The sequence below is a fragment of the Pinus tabuliformis genome, chromosome 9 (assembly GCF_031772625.1).
Source record: "Pinus tabuliformis cultivar Carrire ecotype Pingquan chromosome 9, CPIR1, whole genome shotgun sequence".
NCBI classification, from domain to species: Eukaryota; Viridiplantae; Streptophyta; class Pinopsida; order Pinales; family Pinaceae; genus Pinus; species Pinus tabuliformis.
The window spans coordinates 1386272869-1386298500 of record NC_142307.1 but is presented as its reverse complement, the minus strand read 5'-3'; the positions used below and the strand labels follow the sequence as shown (position 1 = coordinate 1386298500).

General features: G+C 38.8%; 1 pseudogene across 1 annotated transcript in view; it reads right to left on the bottom strand.

Annotated features, from left to right (window-relative positions):
• Positions 1–20344, bottom strand: part of LOC149153678 (linoleate 9S-lipoxygenase 6-like) — a 31715-nt pseudogene extending 11371 nt beyond the window's left edge. The window contains exons 1-3 of the transcript XR_016263332.1: positions 20161–20344; positions 19763–20049; positions 19084–19313 (exon numbers count right to left, since the gene is read on the bottom strand). The product of XR_016263332.1 is annotated as a linoleate 9S-lipoxygenase 6-like (transcript). The remainder of the gene's footprint in view (positions 1–19083; positions 19314–19762; positions 20050–20160) is intronic.
• Positions 20345–25632: the final 5288 nt, after the last annotated feature.

Genomic DNA, 25632 nt, shown 5'->3' with positions numbered 1-25632 from the left:
AAGAGCTTTGTGACATACTGGAAAGCAAAATTATGGAAACCAGGAATCATACCCCTCACAACTATAAATATGGAAGTGTTGTTTCTCCCAGCCTTCCACAACCTACAAGGGTTACACCACAACAATTGGAAGAAAAAAGAGAAAAAGGGCTTTGTTACAATTGTGATAGCAAATGCACTAAAGGTCATAAGTGTGTTGAGAAGAAATTATTTTACATAGAATATGAAGAGGAGGAAGAAAAGGATGAAGAAACATCAAAAGAAGAGGATATATGCCAGGACCCCACCCCAGAGAAAGAAGAAATGAATCAGACCATATCTTGTAAAGCATTGGCAAGAATTACCACTCCTCAAACTATCAAGATAGAAGGACATATCAAGAAGAAAAATGTTCAAAAAGTGAAAGATCACATTGAGCATCAAGAAATGAATCCGACCATATCTTGTAAAGAATTGGAAGAAATTACCACTCCTCAAACTCTAGAGATAGAAGGATATATCAAGAAGAAAAAGGTTCAAGCAGAGAAAGATCAAATCGAGCATCAACAACAAGTTCTCCAACTTTTAAAGGGTAACGCCACTTCAGTGCAAAATCAAACGAAACAACAGGTAGATCAACATCGTAGTGAAAAATGTTTTGATGTAGGTGATTGGGTATTTTTACTTCTACATCTCAAGAAAGCTACTTATGAGAAGGAAATGTTGGCAATACTACATGCACTTAAAAAATAGCGACCTTACCAAATGGGAAGACTCTTCAAGGATGAGGATGTGGAAGCATTGTTTTGTGTTATTTCTATTATCCAACCAAATTGGATAAATGAAGCAAGGGATGAATGGAAGAAGGACGAAGAAGTATGGCCACTTATTCAAAAGTTGCAAAAGATCCCAATTCAAACAATATTGCCAGAAATTGAAGAGGAAGGAAAAATCATATTCGAACCTGGAGCAGTCACAGAAATAAGAACCCGACAGCTACGAAATCGATCAATTTCAGATTATCTCATCAAGTGGAAGAACTTACCAGTTGAAGATTCCACATGGGAGGACAAGAATTTTATACAGAAGCATCAAGAACTACTCAAGCGTTGAGGACAACGCTTTTTGAAGGAGAGGGGCATGTTAGGCCCCTATACTACTAGTGTAACCCCTTATTGTTATTAGTACAACCCACTTATTATATTGATGTACCCATGTAGTGCCCATATTGTTGCTATTGTGCCACATAGAAGCCCATTATTATTATTATTATGCCCTTACATTATTATTGTTATGTCAGCTCTGATTATGTTATGACCCCTTAGACTCCTATATATAGAAAGGAGGCCTTTTCATTTGTATCATCCAAAAATTGTTCATTTATGTAATGTAAAGGAGGTTTCCCCCTTGAAGAGGCTGAATTCTAAAGCGTTGATCTATCTTTTTCTTGAGCTAGTTTCTTAGCAGTATTATACCTATTAGTTAAATCCATCATTATCTCTCGTGCTCTGTACCAAAAACAATAGAAAATTGTTAATAAGGAATTGTTACTGGTGTAACTCAAAAATAAAAGAGTATTGTTACTTCCATAACCAAAAATTTAACATTGAATCCCACTTGAAGCGAGATAGACTAGGCACACTAAAGTTAGGGATCATTTGACTAAATATAGATAATGAAAATTCAATTTGATGTATAAACAAATACCCAATACTCTGGTAAAAATTCATTATACCAGCGTGAAAGAGGATGCCACCCTAATGTAGCATGAATTTTATCATCAACCCTTTTGAAATAACCATTATAGTACATCAAAACCTAAATCAAAGTCTGACACAGTGAGTAGTTATACCTAGAAATCACAAAGGAGCGAAAGCTAGTCTGAAATCCTAGAGATGAGCCGAATAGTTGGCAAAGTCAAGAAACCTAGAGTAGACTAGAACTGGAACCCATAAAATGAAATGTGTAAGACATAGTGATGCATATATATACAGAAAGGAGTATGTAAGCATATACAAATCATAGGGTAAGTAAATAAAATAAGGAACTGGTCTTCTAGAAAAATAAAAAGTAGTGGAATCCTACTGAAAACATGTATAACGCTCCAGATACCCTCTTCTGAGAGAAAATATGCTCAATAAATAGGAAGGAGATCTCGTATATAAGAAAAATAGAAGCATAACTTAACACAAGCGCATTCTTGGCAACAAGACTGCAATTTCATAACCAAAACCAAAAGTCTGAAAACGAGGATTCGAACACTATACCTGCATTCCCTGTTCAACAGGGGAAGGAGACGTGCCACCTCGATCTCTCGGACGAGCTCTTCGGAGGTGTGAAGGAGGCCTACAGCGATGGAAAGGGGCTTCTTGACAGGAGCCGTTGCTGCCCTGTTTTAGCCACCTAGTTGTATGCTGCCCACGCCCGAACTGCGCTTTAAGCGGCATCCCCGCCTGTCTCGTCGTAGCAGAGAATTAAACAAAATAAGAGTACTTTGTATTGTTTATATTCAACCCGGCATAGCCAAAATCAACTCAGACATTAAACGAAAACCCTGTTCGTGAGTTCTGATCTAAGACAGAGAAAGGTCTTGGTCTGAATAAACAATTGTAATGTATTTATATATAAAACCATCGATGAAATGTTATACATATGAACTATAAGTAAAACCCTCTTGACCATACCGCAAAATGGTATCGCACTGTTGAATTAATTCAAACTATTTCCCCATTATTTACGAGTGTCGTAGCATCTTTGTCGGCGAAAGAAAGAACCCAAAGATTTTCATCAAATAAATAAACTGACCCTCGGCTAAATAAGGTAGGCCGCCTGAATAACATTCACCATATCAAGCCAGAAGAAAGACCAACCTGAAAAGGGAATTAACATCTGTGGTGAGAGAACGACCTTGTTCTGAACCCCCCCTTCGAACATCTGCATATGGTAGCCAGAATATAATTGCAGAAATTAGAATGCCAAGGTTCAAACCCTGAAATCATGAGTAAACGAGTAATTAACGAAGAAGTATTTCTGTGGAAAAGAGCTTACCTGAGACAGGGTATCCGAGAGATGGAAGACGGAGCATGCTTGTAAGAGCATAGCATTGTCGTCAGGAGTTCCTCGGGGTATGAATTTGCATAAATACACTCTCATAGATGTGTCTATTACCCCTTCATCATCATAGGGTTCCAAACGCATCTTGCTGGAGTGAAGATGTTGGCTATCAGTGATTTTTCCTGTGCAAGAGTTGAGCAAGTGAATCGGGAAAAACATATGTGAAATAACGAATGAATTAATGTACCAGTAGATATATTTACAACGCCCCTTGATATACCTGACAACGGGTGGAGATGGCTCCTTCAGACAAGCCATTCCATTCCGTCTTCACCTTCCAGGTTACCCGTTGTAGCAGAGCCAAGCCGCAAGCAGTTGTGTGACCGAATGACCTAGTCCTTAGCCAACCTACACATTAATCCACTGGATCAAACCCTAGGTTGGGTGCACCGTAGATCTCATCTGATCCGACGATGCAGGCTAGGCCAGGTGTGGTCTAGAGCTTTCGATAGTCTCTTCACATTTATTACAGGACTCCCTTCGTGTCAGCGAGGAGCCTCAGGATGCTCTCTGTAGTAATGGAGACTCATGCCACCGTATGCATGCCAGCAAGGATTAGTAAATGTGGTAGGGATGACTATGTAAATGGGTCTCCCAGCCTTTTTCCGCCAACTAACCATAGTAACGTGGTAAAGTGCATAAATGAGATGGTAACAATAATTTTTTTTTGTATGGTTATTATAGTTAAGTGTAAAAGCGTGTTAGATAAGGCGGTGTGTAATTATTTTATTTCTAATATGGAATTGATGTTAACATGAAAAATAGACAGAGAGAAAGATTGAGAGAATTCTTATGGCATTATTAGTTGTTTTTGAATTTAATGTGTGGGTGATATTTGTAATTCTGTCAATATTTAATAGGGATTTGATATCTAATATTTTAGAAAACATTAATAATAAAAATAATTAAATGTAGATATACAAGAAAAAAATAGGAAGGGGCCTATATAACAATTTTAATGTGAACAACATGAATTATAAACAAAATATTTCAATGTTAAATACATATATGTTATACCAGATCAATCTTTATATATATACCAAGCACTGAGAGGTACACACTACCTGGATCAGTACAGTCACCTTTCAAAGGGAGTGAGGCTACCCTCTCGGGCTCAAGGATGTCATTTATTCCTAGCCTAAAGAAAAATATCATCTTTGTTATAGTTTTGGAAGACCATGTTTATGATATGATCTTCAGCAAAGGAAACGAATTCCTAAGATACATAGCCATGGGACAAGTGAAGCAGATCATGGTTTGTGTGAAGAACCTGTATAAGATAGATGTGGAAGATTGTGCTTCATTAAGCTCTAATGGAGAGAAATTACAATGTCGTGATGTCAGTGAACTTTGGCACATAAGACTTGGCCATTCACATCATGGATCCTTGAAGATGTAGCAAATAACCACTAGCCTCCCTAAAGGATCACTTGAGCAACAAGATGTATGAAAAGGAACTAACTTGGGGAAGTACATAAAATCCACATTCCATGATCGGGACAACAAAGCACATGTAGTCCTAGAAAGGATCCACTCTGATGTATGTGGATCTTTCTCGATAGCCTCCACTACCAAACACAAATACTTTTTCATTTTTGTTGATGACTTCCCACATAAGTGTTGGATCTTCTTCATGCAGAAGAAAGATGAGACATTCTCCAAGTTCGTAGAATTAAAGGCACTGCTTTAGAAATAAACTGACAAGAAGGTGAAGGCTCTCAAGAGTGATAATGAAGGTGAGTACGTGTCTAATGAATTTTAAAAATTTTTTGTGAAAGAAGGTATTCAACAAAAGTTGAAAACACCCCACAACCCATAGCAAAATGCGGTGCTTGGGAGAAATAACCGTAGCATTGTGGGAGAAGCGAGGGTGATGTTCCATGACCCAATCCTACCTCTGCATTTGTAGGTTGATGAATGTAACACATAAATATATTTGCAGAACCAGAGTCCTCATCAAATTCTTGGCATGATTACACCGGAGGATGATTTCTCGGGGAGAAAGTCGACGTGTCGCACTTCAAGATTTTTGGAGCCTCCGTTTACTATCGTGTCTCCAAATAATCAAGGAAGAAGCTTGAGCCGGCCGCAAAATTGCAAGTAGTTTTGGGTTACAAAAAAACTTCCCACAACTATCATGTGTGCTTGCCATCCCTCAAAATGACAATTCTGCAAAGGGATGTAAATTTTGATGAGGAGAAAGCGATGTGGTGCTCTCTTGAGCAGGAGCTTCAGATCCCACCATAAGAGGAGCTTTTAGTTCCAAAGGAGGAGCCTCGAAAAGTTTCGGAGCAGAAACTAATTGCAGAGAAAATAGTGGGGACATCCACTCAAGCAAAACCATCCAAAGAAGCTAGAAAAATAACCAAGGAAGTTGATAGACTTGTGTAGGATGCGAAGGAGAATGTGGGAGATCATTCAAATTTGTGTAGGCAAAGGAGGTCACCTAAGAGGTACACTGGTTACATGGCTCTAATGACTGAGCTTGTAGAGACTAAGCCATCCTTTTTATGGAATAAGTAGAGCAAAAAGTATGGGTTGATGCAATGGTGAAGGAATATGAATCCATTGTAAACAATAATGTTTGGGAAGTGGTCCCAAGACCGACATACAAATAAGTAGTGGGATCGAGGTGGATCTTCAACATGAAGCAGGCAATACACGGAAGCATAGAGAAGTATAAGGCCATATTTGTGGCCAAGAGGTACTCTCAAGTTGAGGGAATTCACTATGACGAGACCTTTCATCCTATAGCAAGGTACTCATCGATTATATCAGTTCTTGCCCTGGTTGTGTAGATGGGGTGGAAGATCCACCAGATAGATGTAAAAACAACATTCCTCAATTAGGTTATTGAGGAGGAGGTGTACGTCCAACAACCAGAAGGTTTTGAGGCATTTGATTAGGAGTCTAATGTGTGCAAACTTAAGCATGCACTGTATGGTCTCAACCGACCACCATGTGCTTGGTAAACTAGGATCGATAACTATCTCATCGGTTTGGGCTTCACCAAAAGTGAATTGGATGCAAACCCCTATCACATTTTGGTAGAAAGTAAATTGCTTATTATTTTCTTATATGTTTATGATTTGATTTTAACTAGTGATGACCAGCTGATCAGATCTTGCAAGAAGGACCTTCCAAGGGAATTTGAAATGAAGGACATGGGTCTCATGCACTACTTCCTTGGGTTGGAAGTATGGTAAGTTGATGGGGAATTGTTTGTATTTCAAGGAAAGTATGAAAATGAGATACTGTAAAGAATCTGCATGGAGAGTTGTAAACCCATGGAGACACCTATATCGACCAACTAGAGGAAGGAGGATGCCAGTTTGGGTGAAGAAGTGAATGATATAATTTATTGGTAGCTAGTGGGTTCACTCATGTATCTTATGAACCCACGACCAAATATGTGATATGCAGTCAATGAGCTGAGCCAAGCTATGGTTAGGCCAACCGAATTATTTTCAAAGGAAGCTAAGCATATTTTACGGTACCTCAGAGGCACTACCCATTTTGGACTATTGTAGAGATGGACAGAGGGAGTCAAGTTGTGTGGCTTCACAGATGCAGATTGGGCGTTGTAACACCCCCTCCTTGCAGGTCCACCCAAGAAACCAACCATCCGAGTACACTTGTGATGAGAGAGGTTACTATAAGGGATTCAATATCCTTAGTGACCTTAAGGAAATGGAATCGATGGAACAAATCAAACGAACCCATCGACATCAACAACAACACCCCCAGGAGACATTTCATCCACTTAGACATTCTTCCCCTGGGTCCCACTGATGTTTTGAGCATTTTAACTCAAATTCGATCTCATGTTATAGGAAAGAAAACAACCAACAACCCAAAGTCGGTCTCATAGGCCTATGTGCTAGCGATTGTGGACTTTTCTTAGTAGACTTGTGCCAGCAACCCCGAGATTTGAGCCACTTTTCTAGCGCCGAATCCTAGCCTCTACCCAGAACTTGCTACAACCTTCAGAATCCATCAAAGACATGATGACAAAATAAAAAAATAAAAAATCAACCTCAGGGCTATGCCTAAGCATCCCCAACTGGGACTGACATTCTGTTAAACAGTTGGCATCAATACAACCTACAGGTCTAGGATACAAGACAAAGCATAAATGACTGAAAAAACTTAGGGAACATAACAAGAAGGATCACCTCCTTCTCCATTGAACTATTATATCATCAATTAGGTCTTGCATCCATCCATTTAGCAATTAAAAATAAATACATGAAATAACCAATGACATGAACCAATCATTTAACCATGCTTATAACCAACATAAAACCATATAAATATCATAGATATGAAAACCATGAAATCCACATATAAAATAGTGCAAAAGTAAGAGAAATTAGCTTTTATTACTCATAGGAAGACCTATGATCGAAGATGATGTATATTTGACACACTTCTATGCTATGATATATCACTATTACTGTCTATCTTGGATAACATGTTATGGAATGTTTTTAAATTTACTGTCTTGATTATTGCAAATGTCTATTTAACATTCGAGAAGTAGCTGCATCTGCTAATGTATTTAAATATCTTGGATTTCTAATGGCATAAACCCTGTTAAGCTATAATACAACGAGTTCAGAATCTAACCTAACAATCAAACTCCTGTTATGCCTTGATACCTAAAGAACAGATAAAAAAACTTAGTGCAAGGAGTCACAAATGTATCTTCTTTGGATACTCATACCTCCAAAGAATACCATCTCTATGATAAAGTGAATAAGAAGTTTATAATATCTAGAGATATGATCTTTCTTGAGTCTTCCAAGATTGACAATGTTGTTGAGTGGCAGCGTAATTGTTTGGATAGATTTGAACATGCAAAGTATTTTCAAGAGTTTTATAGTGAGATTCTACATCTCCTTCTCTTAGCTCTATGCTTTCTATGAAGAGCCTTGAATAAATCAAGTTGAAGGAAATTCCTTCCCCTGCTTTGTCAGGAAAGATCTAAGAGACTGCTGGCAGTAGGTAGCCAAATCTGACAAATAGTGAGGGTACATGTAAGATACAAAGCAAGGATTAATGCAAAGGAGTGTATTGACTATATACATATCATCAAACATATTTCATCCCACTTAGGATTCCTTGCATCATGCCTAGTTAGTCATAAGATCATGTTGGTCACAACCTCTGTAACTTAAATAAACAAATGGTAATACTCTTCATCTTCTAAGTTATGTAATAAACAAGTGAAAGGGAGCAAGACATGAAGAGGAAACACATGGAATGACTTTCAGTTCTTTCAACCATGCATGTCATTGAAGACAGAATGATTCAACAATGATAAGAAACATTTTAAGCTACACTAAGAGGTGTATTTCAAAAGATGTGCTTTGTTTTCCATACCTAGCCTCTAAAGGGTTATGCATCAGATGGATTCTTCATGCGGTATGATATTCTCTCATACCTTCGGTTTCTCGGTCTTCTTATTTTTCTCCTTAGCTCCTTGAGAGTCATCTATCATGTCATCATTCTTCATGGCCCCTGAGAGACATAATTGTGTAGTTTCAGCGGGCAATGACTGTTGCGGGATGAGGCCCTGGGGGGACACATTTACATAGTTTTAGGATGCAAGCCAAACATCTTTCATAGTTTTACAGAGGAGTGTACTGACTACATACATATCATCAAACATCTTTCATCCCACCTAGGATGCCTTGCATCGTGCCTGGTTAGTCATAAGATCATGTTGGTCACAACCTCAGTAGCTTAAATAAACAAGTGGTAATACTCTTCATCTTATAAGCTATGTAATAAACAAGTGAAAGGGAGCAAGACACGTAGATCAAACACATGGAATGACTTTCAGTTCTTGCAACCATGAATGTCATTGAAGACGAAATGATACGACAATGATAAGCAAACTTTTAAGCTACATTAAGAGGTGTATTTCAAAAGACATGCTTTGTTTTCCATACCTAGCCTCCAAAGGGTTATGCATCAGATGGAGTCTTCATGCGGTCCTAATATTCTATCATACCTTGGGTTTCTTGGTCTGCTTATTTTTCTCCTCAGCTCCTTGAGAGTCATCTATCATGTCATCTTTCTTCGTGGCCCGTGAGAGACATAATTGTGTAGTTTCAATGAGCAGTGACTGTTGTGGGATGAGGCCTTGGGAGGACACATTTACACAGTTTTAGGATGTAAGGCACTACTTGGGACGAGGCCCTGGCGGGACAAATCTATGCAATTTCAGGATGCAAGGCAGACTAGGTAGTCAAGGGACAAAACTGCACAGTTTTTGGAGACAGTGGGTTCTGGCTGAGGGAAGGACACTGGAGGAAACCACTGCGCATTTTTGAATGGTAAGGGAGGTTGGGATTTCTGCGCATTGCATAGTTCGAACAAGCAATGGAAAAGCTTGAGGGTTACATATGTGAAGTATGTAGTTCAGGAAAGTTGGATGAGGCTAGGTTGCTAAGGAAACTCCAAAATTTAGCTAAGTGTGGGATCAGTGGAACTTATGTGAATAGTGATAAAACTTCACTACGATCACACACTTGAAAACTTATCGATACAAAATAGACCATCTAGAATATATAACACATACTTCACTTAATGCAACAACCTTTGTGGCAGCTTACAACAAGTGCGGCTTCGATTATAGACTTCGGGAGGATAAAGGCGACACTTGTGTAAGAGTGTGTGAAATGAGTGTTAAACACGTATCATTCTCATAAATATTTCCCCTTGAAGCAAAACAAACCTCCCTTTGCATGATAAGCGATTACCCCCATGCCCAAAGATGACACATTCTATGTAAAGATAAAAGCATAAACGACTCTTAAGATCGAAAAGGGGAGCTTGAGATCATCAACTTACCAATAAGTGACTAAGGAACGATTGATCACAATATCCATAGTAGGCTCTGAAATTTAAGTGCAGGCCAAAATTTTGGAGGGTGTTGCAGCCTCTACAATAGAGCCTTCACCTTCTTGCTAGCTTCGTTTTCAACTAGTGTCTTGAATTCTACGAACTTAGAGAATGTCTCATCTTTATTCCATATGAAGAAGATCCAACACTTCCGTGAGAAGTCATCAATAAAAGTGATAAAATATTTGTGTCTGACAGTGTAGGTTGTCAAGACAGGTCCATAAACATCATAGTGGATCCTTTCTAGGACTGCATGTGCTTTGTTGTCCTGATCATGGAATGTGGATTTTATGTACTTTTATAATGTACATCCTTTGCATATATCCTATTGCTTAAGTGCTCCTTTAGAGAGGTGAGTGGTTATTTGTTCTATAATATTCGAGGTACCATGATACAAATGACCAAGTATTTTGTGCCAAAGTTCATCGACATCGTGACCTTCACTTTCTCCACCTTAGTGCTTAATGTAGCACATTCTTCCACATCTAGCTTATACAGGTTCTTCACACGAACCCCGATTTGCTTCACCTGCCCCGTGGCTATGTGTCTTAGGAATGTTTTTCCTTTGTTGAATATCACTTCACAACCATGGTAAACCAACCACTCAGTGAATGCCAGTAGACAGACCCCTAATCCTTTACCTTTACCTTTTTTTACTATCGCCTCATATTGAAATTTTGAAGACAAAATATTTCTTTTCTCTTAAAAAATTGTCTTAAAGTCCCCCTCCGTGTAGTAGTGTTGAATGCAACAATAGACAAGTTGTCTCTAATCGTATCAGCATATATGAAAGGGACAGAAGAGGAATTGATGTCCGAGAAATATTGTCAGTAAAACTTGTCGCGTTCTTCTTAGTCGACTACCCCCACAAAACAAAGAGCCCAATAAATCGTTGTCTTTATATAAGATAACGTGAATGGTAAGTAAAATAACAACCTTGATATAGGCGCAAGACAATAGTTGTCTACAAGCTGGCTGACTTAGGGTGCACTGTCACAGTCAATTTTTCAGTTGTAATTAGATAATATCATCTTAAATTGATATGTTTGTGTCTTAATTGTTAATTGTATTAAACATAGGTTTTTTTTTTCTAAGTAGTACTGATCTATTAATATAATACAAAAAAAGTTACAGAGAAACCTGATCTCAGAGATGTTAATCATCAGACATCATCACAAAATGCAACTGTTGGTATTGGACTGCACCAACAGAGGGGAAACCAATCCAAGAAGCTTTGAAGACTGCCCTTGTTATGGGGGAAACTAGCCATTGAACCAGAATAACTATTTCAAAGTAGACCTTGGTTTTCCAAAATGAACAAAGAGGAATGCAAACCTAAACCAAAAAGACAGGGACATAACCAAGTAACAGTATGCCATTTCCACCTAGCAGAGAGTCAACTAGAGAATTCAAGACAATTGGCGTGAAGACAAAACACATCCAGACCACAAAACCACGAATCATAGAAACATATCTGCCTGGAAGCCGGACACCTTTGCAAGAGACCAAAAACCACAAAAAGTGAGATGAATCCACCTGGGAGCCGAATACCTTTGCATGAGGCCACGTGTTAGGCTGGTGGTTACTCCAGAGCTAGCTCTTCCTCAATCTGGCAGGAAAACTAATACCAATCGTCATCCTCTTCAGATGCGTCGCGACCTTGAACAGTTGGAGAATCTACAGTGCCTTCAGCATCCATCTGTCGCTTACCAACATCCCTAGCTTTATCTTTGTCATGCAGAGCCTTACTGCTTTCACCTTGTTGCTTGTTGTTGATCCCATGACTACCTGTCTCTTCCCTGTTCTGCTTGTTCCCACAACTGGACAGAGTAGCTTGCGTCGCAGAATCTTCCTTGAAAGAAATTGTGATGGTAGTAGTGATTGTAGGCATGTTTAGTGAACTGCAGAAATGAAATTGTGTGTTGTGAGGGCTAGAAAGAGGAGGGAGTGGGAGATCCACAGTGTGGACAGCATTGTCCCTCCAACCTCTCCCACTTCTGGTATTCGAGTAGCTATGAGTGGGTTTAATGAGTGAGTTGGGCAATTCAGTAGTTGAGTCCGGGGAGTCAGAGGTGGAACTAGTAGAAGCTCGCGAGCGGTTAAAACCTCCACGCGAACCTCCATGCCTACTGTGCATGCAGTGCCTAAGGCGAGCCATGGCTGAATTGACAACAGAAGAATTGGAATGAAGGTGACGATGAGTAGTAGCAGGGGTGGGCAAACCACAATCAAGAAGACAATGACAGGAATGCGAAAAATGAAAACCATTACCAAAATCTTGATAAGGGAGAATTAGGCAGCGACTGCCTGTAGCAGTTCTGAAACATGGTTCAGCCGCTTGCGGAGGACAAACGCCATGGACAAGGGGAGGAGTAACAAAACGGTTTGCAGGGGCCATGGTGTTGAAGGAGGTGAGCTCGTCACAACTTTCGGAGTCAATAAATGTCACCTGCAAGGTGTTTTTAATCCATCTGTGGTGAGCTCTTAGGACAAAGCACTTAGCCAAATGGCTTCCCAACCCGCCAGCGATCCGTCTTGTCATTTAAATGCCATTGTTGACACCCGCATCCAAGTGTGTTTCCTCTGCATTTTCCCTTTCCTTTTGCACTAGATCATTGAAATCCTACAATTGATGAGTATTGGCTATAGTGCTAAGAGCTCCTACATGAAGAGTCTTACCACTTTCGATGCCAATGTTTGCTAGGAGGTCTGCTACTTTGTTACCATTCCGACGAGTGTGCCTGATGGTAACTGTTCTATGAATGAGTAGCCACTGTTAAATCTGTTCCAGCCTTTACGCCAATCTCCAACTGCTACCCACTTTATGTGCTAGAGTTCCCTGTAAGATCTGGTTGATCATGTTAATTAAGATCTGAGAGTCCCCTTCAATTATGAGTGGGAAGAATCTATTGTTCTGAGCCAAGAGAAGTCCTTGCCAAATTCCTTCTAAATCGGCTGAGTTGTTTGTATCCCAACCTATTGACCCCATGAATGTTTGGAGAACATTGCCCTTGTGATTTCTAAATATTCCCCCAAATCCTGCTTTACCTGGATTTCCCTTTGATGCTCCATCAAAGTTGAGCAGTACCATGTGTGGTGGGGGTGGAGTCCATTTGTCAGGTGTATCTCCAGAGGGAGGGATTTTCCTTAGGTGTACCTACTCATGGTTCCACTGAAGGTTCCAGTTCAGCCATATATTTTGTTCCGGTGGTGTGGATGGGAAATCATCATCAAGCCACGTTTGGAGCATCAAGGTTTCTCGTATGTTTTGACATATATTGATCCATAGAACTTCTATGGGATAGGAATGGTCTTTGAAGATGCGGCTATTTCTCTCTTTCCAGATTGTCCACATGACGAAACCTGGTATTAGCTTCCATAAGGCGTTTAAGATTTTGCTTTTATAAGGGTGAGGTGCTCAAGAATGAATAGTGTTGGCTGAATTCTCCTTATTTCGTCTATCTCTTTGACATCTAAAGCTAACCTTCTCCCAAAGTCAGGTTGCTAACAGACATGAGTTTAGGAGATGTTCCTTAGTTTCTTCTGCCTGTTTACAATTTGGGCAGATGGAAGGTCTGTGAAAAATCTGTTTCCTTAGATTATCCCAAGTAAGGATTCTATTTTGGCACAGCAACCAGAGAAAGGTCAAGATTTTTGGCCAAATTGGTGGTTCCCAAACTTTGTGCCAGAGGCTATCCTTGACAGTATGGTCCCTTAGTATTATATGATATGCTTCCTGGGAAGTGACGGTACCTCTCGTTTCATAACCCCATCTGATGATGTCTTTCTTATCTGATTGGCGAATTTTCCTGTTTGAGAGTTCCGTATCCAGGCTATCTTTGATGGATTGCGTGGCTTGCCCAAGAATGAGGTTCGAGCATAACCATTGCCTATAACCTTGGTTGTGAACTTCCTCCCAAAGTTGATTTACTTTGATCGTCGGTTGCTCTACCCAATCCTGAAGCTGGTGGGGCGTGAGTAGGTCCTTCAATTTTGGTCTTTGCTGCCAGCAGTCCTCCCAAAACCTCGCATTATCTCCATTCCTGATTTCCCAAAAACTATGTTGTTGGATTAGATCTTTATGTTGTTTGGCATCATTCCAAATTAGAGAGCCTGTGCCAACTTCTTTGAGCCAAATTAAATCATCCACTAGTCTATTATGAGCATACTTAGCTGTCCAGAGGATAGCCCAAGGAGTATATGGGTTCGAGAACCATCTCCACCAGATGTGTGCTCCCATGACCTCGTTGCTGTGCTGAGGATCCCGTAATCCAGTGCCTCCAGAGGATTTTAGGTGACAAACTGTTTCCCACTTTACCAGAGCCCATTTTCTTTTTTATTTCGTATTCCCCCATAAAAAATCCCGTTGAAGATTTTTGATTGCTTTAAGAACCCATTTGGGTGCTGCCAGGACCGTGAAGAGGTAGAGCAGCATAGATTGTAGCACTGCCTTGATTAGAACTAGGCGACTCGCCATATTGAGAGCTTTGAAGGTCCATGAAGAGATACGGGCTTCCAATTTTTCTAGGAGAATTTTCTAGGATGAGTGCTTTAAGGCAGAGGCTGTCATTGGAGCTCCCAGGTATTTGGAGGGCAGAGATGCAATCGAGAAGCCCAGAATTTTGGCTATGGAGGCTTGAGTGATGGGAGGTGTGTGAAAGAAGAAGACTTGCGAATTTGATTTGTTAATGCAGGCGCCAGAGGCATCCGAAAAGTTAGATAAAATTGATTTCAGCTTACGGGCTTCCTGGACCGAAGGATGACCAAATAACATATTGTCATCCACAAATTGCTGGTAGGTGAAAATAGGGGTATTCTGGAAAGAAAGGCCACGTAATTTCTGGTTTTGAAGGGCATCTTTTATGTAACGTCCAAGACCTTCTGCCATAATAACAAATAGAAAGGGTGAGAGACGGTCCCCTTATCGAATACCTCTGGACAGGTGGAAGGGGGTGGAGGGGGTCCCGTTGACAAGAATTAAGAAAAGGGTAGAAGTGATGAGACTCATAATCCATCTTACCCAAGGGGGGGTAAAGCCAAAGGCTAGCAGTGTTTTTTGAATATATTTCCAGCTTAAAGTATCGAAAGCTTTTGAGAGGTTGATTTTTAGGAGCATACTTGCATTTTTGGTTTGCTTTAGGGAGTGAATGATTTCATGAGTGAGAATTATGCCATCGGTGATCTGCCTTCCTTCCACGTAACTTGATTGCTCTGGTGATATAAGAAGAGGAAGCAGGGACTTGATGGATGTGGCGATCACTTTGGAGACAATTTTATACAATACATTGCATAGTGTAATAGGTCGAATTTGTCCGGAGACTGGCTGTTCTCCTCCTTAGGGATGAGGGCGATGAAGGTGGCATTCAAGGATGGAAGCATCCATCTGTTAACTCTGGACTCCTCGACTACTTGCCAGACTTCCTCCTTGATTAGATCCCAGAAGTTGTGAAAGAAGTCTGAAGTGAAGCCGTCTGGTCCGGGTGCTTTCCCAACTTTGAGCTGTCGCATAGTTGTCTCCACTTCCTGTAAAGAAATAGGCCTGAGGAGTATTTGATTGTGTTCCTCAGTTACAATCTTAGGAATAATCTTGATGATCTTCTCTATAACTGGTAGCCGGTCAGTCTCCGTTTCCTGATGCACCCTCCGAAAGTGGGTGAGGAGTTCCTGTTCTATATCTTCATGCTTCTCTAGATGTTCCCCTTGTCGATTTTGGAGGAGAGTAATGTTGTTGTGCATTCTCCATTGGATAGTGGTATGGTGGAAGAACTTTGTATTACGTTCGCCCTCTTTAAGCCATCAGATCCTCGATTTTTGTCTCCAAAGAATCTTTGCTTGTCTTGCTCTTTCTGAGATCTGTGTTTGTAGTTGACGTTCTTGTTCTGCTATGGTTTCGGATCTGCCTTCAGCTATGATTCTCTGCTGTAATTTTTGCATTTCTTGTTCAAGAGTGTTTTGCGCCTGAAAGATATTGCCGAAGGTAAAGCGATTCCACTGTTTTATTTTTTCCTTGATATGTTTTAGATTTTGTTGGAGCTTGTACACTTTTGCGCCTTCTGGTGGTGTGAAATTTTTCCATGTCTCTGTTATCAGGTTATGAAAATTGGGGTGATTCAGCCAAAAGGCTTCAAAGTGAAAGGGCCTGCGAACATTGTCTCCCAGTCTTTGCCAGTGAAGCCTAATAGGCTAATGGTCCGAGCTAGAGAGTGGCAATATAGAGGCCAAGAGATCCCTGCCAAGATGTATTGCATTATCAGAGATCAGGAATCTGTCTAACCGAGATGCAATTTGGTGGGCATCTGCACGCTTGTTGTTCCAAGTATAAATGCCATTGTTGAATTCCATATCTATAAGCCTGTTGTTATGAATGTAGTTTTTGAAGTGCGTGCTTTCACAGTCCAGATTGATCCGACCTCCTCTTTTTTCCTCCAATCTTGTAATCATGTTGAAGTCCCCTCCTGTGATCCAAAGTGGGTGGGATCTTTCTGAGTTGATTTGAGTTAGGGTGTTCAATGTGCTTACTTTGTTTGTTGCCTCCTGGGGGAAGTAGACAGTAGTTAAGTGTCCATGAACATTTGTCCCTATTAAATGAAACTTGGCCTGAATAAAGTGCTTACTGACATGTACGTTGGTAAGTGTTATAGCTCTATCATCCCAAATGATGGCTAGCCCTCCCGAGGATTCCATGGCTTCCACTGCCACTTTGCTTCCTGGACACGCTTTGGCAAGGATCTGATCCAACGTTGTGGAATTACACTTGGTCTCCTACAAGAAGAGAATTTGAGGCTTTTCCTGTTGTAGCATGTTCCTTATTAATCGTCCCTTCCCTAGGTTGTTGAGCCCTTTGATGTTCCATGAGATGAGTTTCATGATTCACGATTGGGAAGGGGATTATAGTATTCGGTGAGCTTGGAGTATCTTCCAGATTCCACCAGCATCTCCCCTATGCGGATGGCTATCTGAAGATCGGTTTTCTGTCCTCATTTCTTGTTGTCTTTGAAGATATTTCTTCCGTCCGACTGACTACCAATTTGGACACCTAATGATCTTTGCTTCTGTGCTCTTGAGAGAATTACTTCTAAGTTCTCTAGCTGTCGCTCAGGAATTTTGTCATATTCCTTTTTCTTACAAGCCTGTTCAAGTCCTAGTATATCTAGATCTCCAATGTCGAAGATCTTCGGTTCCTCTTCCATGTGCTGTACTATTTCCTACTCTGCCTCTGTATCATCTACAATCATGAGCTGCATCTGAGTGCTATCTACCTCCATACCTTGAGCAGTCCTTTTCTGCATGTTACTAGGAGAGGGCGTTTTGGTGTCCGCGGGTTGCTTAGAAGTGAGGGATTTCTTTGAGCTTGATGGAGCAGAATGGGCGGAAGTCTTAGGAATGGCTTCAGGTTGTTTCTGATTATCTAAAATATGAACCTCTGGCTGGAGCAGGATTTCAAAGCTGTTGCTTGTTGAAGGCAAGGAGGTGCTGGTGACAAGTTTTTTGACCAAGGTAGAGGTATTTTTATGGGTCTTTTTGCGATTTGGAACTTTTGTGAACCCATCCAAGTCAGATTTTTCCATTGAAGGGGTGGTCATGGATTTCATATTGGAGGGACAGTCTCGGAATAAATGGCCCAGGGCGTGGCATTTTCGACAGCGGAATGGTACATGCTCGTAATCTATTGTTTGTAACCATTCATAATCATCATGGTAGAGGCTTACCACATCTGGGAGAGCTTTGCTGAGGTGCATGTATACACAGATCCGCGCACAGGAGGTGTATCAGCTTTGTCTCATTTGCCACTTTGATGAATTCGCCTAAACCATTCCCAATGTCTCGCAAAGAGTCTTCGTCCCAATACTCCAAAGGGAGAGAATAAAGGCGCAACCACACCGGGGCCCAGCTCAGATCTTCTTTGTCCGGGTTAAAGCGCTCGATCCATCCTCTTAGGTATAGCCCTACTGCGTTGAAGAAATATGGTCCTCCATCCAATACCCTATTTTGGTCCTCCAGACAATTGAAAATGGTAGTAAAGAAGCCCTTAGGCCCTAACTGCAGTGTTATGTGCCCTTTTGGCTTCCATTTCGCTGCGATCCAGTCGTGCAAAGCTTTCTCCGTTGGCCAAAGGCCTATGAACTTTCCTATCAAAGCATGATCCCTCATAAACTAGATCTAAGTGTTGATGCGCTGACTTGGGAGCTCAATTTTGGGTCTGTCAACTGCTACCGGCTTGCAGGTGTTTGACGTCACTCGTGGTTCTTCATTTGTGTTGTTATTCGTCGGCATATTTTCATTCTCTGTTGCTGTATCTTTTGGATGGTCCATCCTGACATTTTCAGTCTGTTGCAGGCCGTTTTCCGTATCAGCGGGGGGAGGCATCATGTCCTCCCCTTGAGGGGGTTCCATTGCCCGATAGCTGTTCCTTATTGTGCTGTAGCTGCCTTATGGCTGAAGGTTAATGGCAGAACGACGCAGTCTGTGAAGGTTTGCCAGTTGCAGAGCAGCGTCAAACCCTAAGCGCTCCGCTCTCCATTTTCATTCGAAGTGAAATATTGTATTAAACATAGGTTTGATCTAAAGTGGTCATTGTATTAAATATAAAGTTTTGTCTTAAAATATTTTTGTCTCAAAATGCTTTTGTCTTAAATATAAAGTTTTGTCTTAAACTAATTTTGTCTTAAATTGTTTTTGTCTTAAACTATTTTTGTCTTAAATATAAAGTTTTGTCTTTAAATTTTTGTCTCAAACTACTTTTGTCTTAAATATAAAGTTTTGTCTCAAAATATTTTCGTTTTAAATTATTTTTGTTTTAAATATAAAATTTTGTCTTAAAATATTTTTGTCTCAAATTACTTTTCTCTTAAAATATTTTTGTCTCAACCTATTTTTGTCTTAAAATTTATATTTGACACAAATCAATTGATATTAATTTTTAATATAAAATAACTAAAATAAAAAATGATTTTTTCTCAAAAAAATATCTCAAAATTGCCCTTGGTAAAAATGATTTTTTCTCCGAAAAAAAAAAATAATAAATAAATAAATAAATAAAGAAGTCTCAAAATTGCCCTTGGTGTAATAGTGGCTGCACGTTCTGCCCCTCTGCGGGTATGGAAACTGTTGAGACCCTCCCAGTGCTGGTCGGCTGAGCGCCACACTCTTGTCTGGGTTTCCGAGATCATTGTAGAAATCGTAGGCATACACTCTGTCCCTCTGCTTCCTCCCAGGCTCTGCCATTTCATCGTATTCGCCTCTGAGCTTTCTCAGTTCATCATTCCTCAGTTTTATGAGCGCCGGAGGACAATTCGAAGGGAGATAGCTCTGCAGATTACAGTAAAACACGGTTAGTAGCACATAATTCGTCAGTTCCATTCAAAACATTGTACTCGATCTCAGAGATGTGATCAATGTAAGGGTAGTTTGCTTACACAACTCATGCTTTTGTTCAGGCTATTTGGCTCTAATGTATTTTATTTAAAGGTAAAAGGATGCCATGTTTTATAAGTAGGTAAAATGATTTCAGGTTAATTTTGTGAGTGATTTTAAATCGATTACATTTTACCTGGCAAAACCATGAATTCTTATACACCTTAATCTAGATGAAAGACATTGGCAAAACCATGAATTCTTATACACCTTGATCTGGACATACACTTAGACTTCTAAAACTGTTGATAACTTCACCCATCAAATTTACCTAAACCACTCTAACAATCAATCAGGAATTACACATAACACTACATATCTAATCTACACATAACACTACATGCCCGATTAGAGAAAAAGATACGGCATGTATTCTCTGCGGAGGCGGGATACGCCCACGAGTTGCAGTCGAAATGAACGTTGCCAAGATGGGGAGCTTTAAGCGTGAGTGAGTTGAGGAAGAACTCATCATGATTCGAATTAGTGACGAGGACAGCTCCAGGGGGTCCGAAGTCGGAGTCCCAATCAAAATCGATACTATACGTAGTCTGGCCTGTAACGGCCAGTCTTTCAGGGGTAGAATTCCAGTTTCGGAGAAGCGCTTTCTCGCCAAACTTTCCATTTCCACTGCCTGCAGATGAATTTTCGAACAGCTTACATATTAAATTATAGAAAATTGGGTGAAACAAAAGGAAAAAGCAGCTTGAGGATTGAATCTATATGAAGGGAAAGCAGCACCCACTGGAATCGATTTGAGATGCGCTGACGAGCTGGAATGAAACTCCCTTCCGAATCAGCTCGCTAAGATCGTCTAGGATGTCTGCACTGAAATCGCTAAAATCTAAAACATTTCTCTTTTGTAGCACCACAGACCCTTCAATTTTCTTTTGCTGTGCAGACGTAAAGTCCTCTGCAAGTTTATCCATGATGGATGAATGAATTGAAATATTGCAGCAAGTACCCTAACTGGAAGAATGTCAAGGGGGGATGTAAGATAGTTTCTGCCGAGGAAGCGATGCAACAGAAAGATATGATCCATTTTATACTCTATTGTACGCGGGATGCTGACGCTCTGCGACATATCTTGGACACCCACCTAGTACCTACTGCGATGTGATTTAGGACAGTTTAACGGTTTAGGACTTTTATGCCATCTGCATGACAAGTTCAAAGGGTTAAAAGTGACAAGTTCGAAGGGTTACTCCTCGTAGTGCAGTAATAGATGTTGGGATCAGTCACGTAAGGGCAGGGTTCCATGATTTAGGCAAAAAAATATTTGGCAAGAAATTTTTGAGTGTCCGAATTATTTAATATTTTATTTTTTTTAAGTGCAGTAGAAATAGATTCAGCCAGGGATAGTTAAAATTCTGAAGCTTACAATTGTGATTTAGAATTTCATTTAAGAAATTTTGGAGTGTTTGAAGATACTCAAAACTTTACGGCTGTAATCTAGATTTCCAAAAACTTTGCTGTTTAACACTACACATTATTTATTACAATTGACTTTTTGTTAGTGCATGTTTTTTTTTATTATTTTATTTTGTGTAGTGATGTCTTTAGGGGTCATTGCAATCATGTTTTATTGTATCGACGTTTCGAACCAACCTTTGTGGTTCATCACATTTGATCCTGATGATGAACCATAGAGATTGGTTCGAAACGTCCATACAATAAAACATGATTGTGATGACTCCAGAAGACATCACTACACAAAATGCTGATTGCAGAAGCCTCAAAACTATATTTTATTTTGTTCAAAATTTAGTAATAATTTTTAAGAATAAATTTAAGCCTATTTATTCAACAAAATTTAAATGTATAACCATCATAGATCCATCTTAAGTATGGATCTAACATGCCCTGAGAGGGATCAAATTGCTTCACTTGTAAATTTATTTAGAGTGCAAAATACAATATGTTATTTTTCATTATTTAAATTGTATTTTTGAATACCAAATAGAGTATATAGAGGAACAATTAAATGTTTTAACAATAAAACTTAATTTACCAATATATATATATATATATATTATAACAATTTTTTTTATATATATATAAATTATTTGAAGATTCTATGAACATAAATTAGTTAACATAGATCTTTAAATAGTTTATTTAAATATTTTTGAAAAGTATAAGATTTAAACATCTTACTTACACATTTTTTTACTTCTAATTATTTTACTATATTTTCATTTGTTTATTATAACTTACATTGCTTTTCAATTTAGAACATAATTTTTAATTTCTATTTTTATTTTAAAGAAGAACAGACCGGACAGACACCCTTACACCTCCACTTATATTAAATTATAAAATAAAACTCTCAACTCAATAATTTTTTAAGACACTAAATTTATTTATATATTTAAAAAACATCTTAAATTATAAAAAATTACAACAAACAAACTAATAAAAAGCAAAACATTTATTTAGAACAAATTAATAAAAAACAAAACATTTATTTATAAATTAAACTTAACTTTTAAAAAATAAACTCATACGCCTATAAAATATCCTTTACAGGACTATTTTCTATAACTTCGCCACTATCGTTTTCCCACACTGTTTTCTATAACTTTGCCCCACCATCTTTCCAACCAGACAATAATACTTTCTATATCTTTTAACATTAAATGATCAACAACCATTCCTTGTTTTTCTCGGCCAAAGATTACTTTGTCCCCACCGTATTTCCAACACAATACTTGTTTATCTATTAGCATTAAATGATCAATAATTCTTTATCTATTGACATTAAAGAATCAATAATGGTTCCTTCTATTTCTCAATTAAACATTTATCTCTTACCATCCCTATTATTAACATAAAATGATCAATAATGGTTTCTTGCATTTCTCAACTAAACATTTATTGCTTACCATCCCCATTAAATGATCATTTGTTGCCAATCTATTTTTCCAACCACAAATCTGTCTTTGCCTTGGAGAATCAATAGTTGCTATTCATTTTCCAAACTCAAAGTTTCTCCAAATACTTTCACCAATTTTAAAGCTATCATCTTCCAAATACATTCACCAATTTTAAAGCAACTAAACATTTATCTCTTACCATCCCCTTAAATGATCAATAGTGACCAATCTATTTTTCCAACCACAAATCCGTTAAATCTGTCGCGCAAACTCTTCGTCTGTCCTCCAGGCAAATTCAACCGAAATACATGAAAACAAGAAGAAGCCATAGTTAATTTTCTAGTGTGCAAAGGTGCGTGCATTCCTGAAACTGAAACTTCGTTTAAGTCACGTGTGTATAGATATATACCGTCGTAGCCCATAGGAACACCACACTTTTAACGTGAGATATATGAAATGACTGCTACCAACTTCAAGACCGTTCTGTTCTTGATCGCTCATTGACGCGGAAAGATACGTATTTATTTCCATTTCAGTTCCCAGCACGTAAAGTTGTTGGATGATTGAATTTACTTTAGGGCGTTTGTCTCAAAATAAACTCATGCGCCTATAAAATATACTTCACCTTTCAAAATAAACTCATGCTTCTGTACCATGTCCTGTGTTTGTGTTGGGTTAAAATGAACAATAGTAGCCCCCACGGTTTTCCCAGCCCATGACTATTTTCTATGACTTCGCCCCTATCGTTTTCCCAGACCGTTTTCTATAACTTGGACCCACAGTCTTTCCAACCAAACAATACTTCCTATATCTTTTAACATTAAATGATCAACAACCATTCCGTGTATAACTTGGACCCACCGTCATTCCAACCAGACAATACTTACTATATCTTTTAGCATTAAATGATCAATAATGGTTCCTTGCATTTCTCACCCAAACAATTATCTCTTACTATCCCCATTAAACAATTATCTCTTATCATCCCCCTTAAATGATCAATAATGGCCAGTCTAATTTTCCAACCACAAATCTGTCCTTGCCTTAAAGAATCGATAGTTGCTATTCATTTTTCAAAATATACGTTTCTCCAAATACTTCCACCAATTTTAAACCTATCATCTTCCAAAAGAAAACATTCAAAACAAAACACTGATCTCATGCTTTCGCCGACTGAAGGAAATTTCTCGCATTTTATTTGAAACATTTCATACTTTCATTTCCATCTTACCAAAATCCTCTTTCCCCATCTTTACTTTCCATTTTCGTAACCAAATACTTTTCTCCATATCTTCACCAACTTTAGCATCCAATATTAATTTCTCCATTTCCTTAACCAAATACTTTTCTCCATATCTTCATCAACTTTAAAATCCAATATTAATTTCTCTATTTCTCTAATCAAAATATTTTTCTTAATACCTTCTTCAATTTCAAACTTCTTCCCTACCTCCACCAACTTCAAATTTTATCTTCATTTTCCTACCCAAATACTTCTTTATACTTCATTTACTAATATAAAAAGATTAATATTAGCCTTCCCTTTTCCAAAAATGTTTTTTTTTCAAGTATATTCTATCTTCATAATGTTACCATACAATGATCTCTCTCTCTATCCTCTCAATCCATTAATCTTGGATTAGAATATAACCATAGTTCCTTAACTATAATTACATTACTATGTACCTCAAAACCATGTGCCATGAAACCACCAAATACAAAAACCATATCAAAACAACCGCTTAATAAAATACTCTCCATAAAAAATTATCAATGATTTTTTTCTCAACAAACCCCTTTGGGACCCCGCACAGGAGCTACTATCCTCTCGGTGACACCTTGTTGTGCCAACGTAATGAATCACATGTGGTGATAATCATGCAAAGAATATAACACATAACCAACATTCTCTCATTTGTCGTTTTCTTTGCATTTCAAGCACCACAAGGGTTCTTGATCAATGATCCAAGAAAGCAATGTCCAATGTTTCTTTGCACCAAGAAAACTTCTTAGTGCTCATACAATTTATTAGTGAATCTACAACATTCTTGAAGGTGTCCACCTTCACCAACAACACTATCTTGTCTTCAAACTCTCCTCTCACAAGTGATACGAAATATGCTTTGCCTTATAATGATAAACTAGGTTCTTCTCTAGGAATATTACACTCTCACTGTCATAATCTATCATTAGAGTTTGCTATACAAACCCAATACTTGAACACACTATTTGTAACAATTCTACATCCTTGCTTGCATGAGTGCATGCCATGTATTCAACTTTTGTAGTTGAGAGTGTGACTACAGACTATCTCTTTCTTATCCAACCAATTGATCATCCAAATGGGTTAAACATATCCACTTTCAAATATTTTGTGATCCAAATCTATAGTCAATTCTACATCAACAACCCCATGCATATCCAACACTTTATCCAACCCTAGTCTTCCTTAGTAGCGAAATCGATAACTACCATGTAAATACTTAAAAACCCTCCTTATTGTCTCCCAATGTTCCTTTGGTTTTGACATATAACTTCTCAAAACCCTTGTTGCATGTGAAATGTTCAATCTAGCATAGAGCATTGCATCCATCAAATTACCAATAGCACTATCATAAGGAACAAGGGACATGTCCTCTTCCTCTTCTTATGTCGGGATATTGATATGTCGATAACTTTACATCTGCAAGAACATGGGCCTTTATCATTTTACATTCTTGCATATTGTTAGCCTCCTATTGTGATAGGTGTCATTTTTCATGATTGACAGTGGAAGTGCCAAATATGTTCATCTTTTCCATGTTACAAAAGTTCCATATTTGATGGTCATGCCATTTTTGAAGAATTTTTCAGTTAAGGGAAGGCCAAACAGTTTAATCTTGGCTTCCCTAGGTTTAAATTTCATGTTTTAAAATGTAGAGAATAAACATCTGTCCAAACTATTTAATCTTGGCAGATTTGTAGATAGGTAGAGAAGCAAGGGCGCTCAATAGCTTAATCTGAGCCCCGGAAGAAATAAGGATAGATTTAGATAGGAGGATAGCTGAAAGAAAAGTTGAAAAGTTGGGTTTGCTCGTTCAAGTGCACCCAAACCAAAAAGAAGACAAAATGCTAGGTGAGTAGGCCGGGTAGGTAGTTTTGTGGTGGCTGAATGATCATTTGTGATCCATTTCATATTTTCAAGTGTCAAATCTATTCAGATCACATGTATGAGGCAGTTTTTCATTCGGAGCAGCTCAAGCGAGGCATGTTTAACTTCCCCTTCTTCCCCTTCCCCAAATCACTCACTAACTTCCCCAAAGAGGTCAAGATCTGCTTGATATCTCTTAAATTCATCATGT